Consider the following 1,330-nt stretch of genomic DNA (forward strand, 5'->3'; position numbering starts at 1 on the left):
CGGAGAGCCCAGGTGTGGCCGCGGCGGGGGCGGGAGGTGGTGCTTTCCTTCCCGCTCGCTCTGCCCTTCCTGACGAGCCCGGCAGGATGCAGCCTCCGCCTCCCTCGACTGTGCCTGGGATCCCGCGGGGAGTCACACGGGGTAGGGGCGGGAAGAGAGCAGACTCCACCTGGGATGTTCACTTTGTGACTCTGTAGGTCTTGCTGTCTTGGGATAAATATTTATTTATTTATTTATTTATTTATTTTTTTTTAAAGAGAGAGTGAGAGAGATAGAGGTAGAGAGAGAGGGAATTTTTTAATATTTATTTTTTAGTATTTGGCGGACACAACATCTTTGTTTGTATGTGGTGCTGAGGATCGAACCCGGGCCGCACGCATGCCAGACGAGCGCGCTACCGCTTGAGCCACATCCCAGCCCCATAAATATTTATTAAATAAATTAAATATTTATTTTTTAGGTGTAGATGGACACAACACAATGCCTTTATTTTTATGTGGTGCTGAGGATGGAACCCGGGTCCCGCCAGTGCTAGGCGAGCGCTCCACCGCTGAGCCATAATCCCAGCACCCCCCACCCCAGGAAGGGCTAGTTTTACCCCTTGGTGCAGGGACAGCTGAGCTTTATTTGGTAGTGGGGTCTGAACCCAGGATCTCTGGACCACTAAACCTCAGCCCTGTATATCTTGAGACAGGGTCTTGGTCTTGGTAAGTGGTTGAGGCTGGCCTTGAACTCGTGATCCTCCTGCCTCGGCCTCCAGTCTTTGGGGTTACAGGCTAGAGCCACCGCGCGGGGCCACACACCAGGACTCTGATCTTTGGGTTGCACAGGTTTTTGCTTTGCTGCTCGGGATGGGACAGGATCAGGGCAATCCGAGGCATCACTCCTGTGCTGTCATAACATCACCCTTCAGGGTGAGTGGGCATCTGACCTTCCTGTACCCTGCTGTTCCCAACCACTTGGTTGGTGTCTTACATTCCTGCTGGTGGGCCCCATAGAGGGCTCAAGGCTTTCCCCCCCGGAGAAGATGGACTCGCCTAGGGAGGAGATTTTTACTCCTTCACAGCTGGGGAAACAGGACAGCGTGCGAGGCTCTCAGTCACATTGTGGGAGCCAGCCCTGCACTCTAGGTTGCACCCCATGTCCCCGTCCACCAAACCAAGAAGAGATCCAGGAAATCCAGAATTCGAATTTATGTCAAATGTCACCATGGTCAGCTGTCATGGTCATGGAAACCAGGCACCCTGGGCTCAAATGCTCCCTTGGTACTTAAGGCCTCTTTGCCTCCTTCCCCGCATCTGTAAAAAACAGTAAGGCTAGGCACGGGGGG

Source organism: Marmota marmota, unplaced genomic scaffold, assembly GCF_001458135.2.
Source record: "Marmota marmota marmota unplaced genomic scaffold, marMar, whole genome shotgun sequence".
Taxonomy (NCBI): Eukaryota; Metazoa; Chordata; class Mammalia; order Rodentia; family Sciuridae; genus Marmota; species Marmota marmota.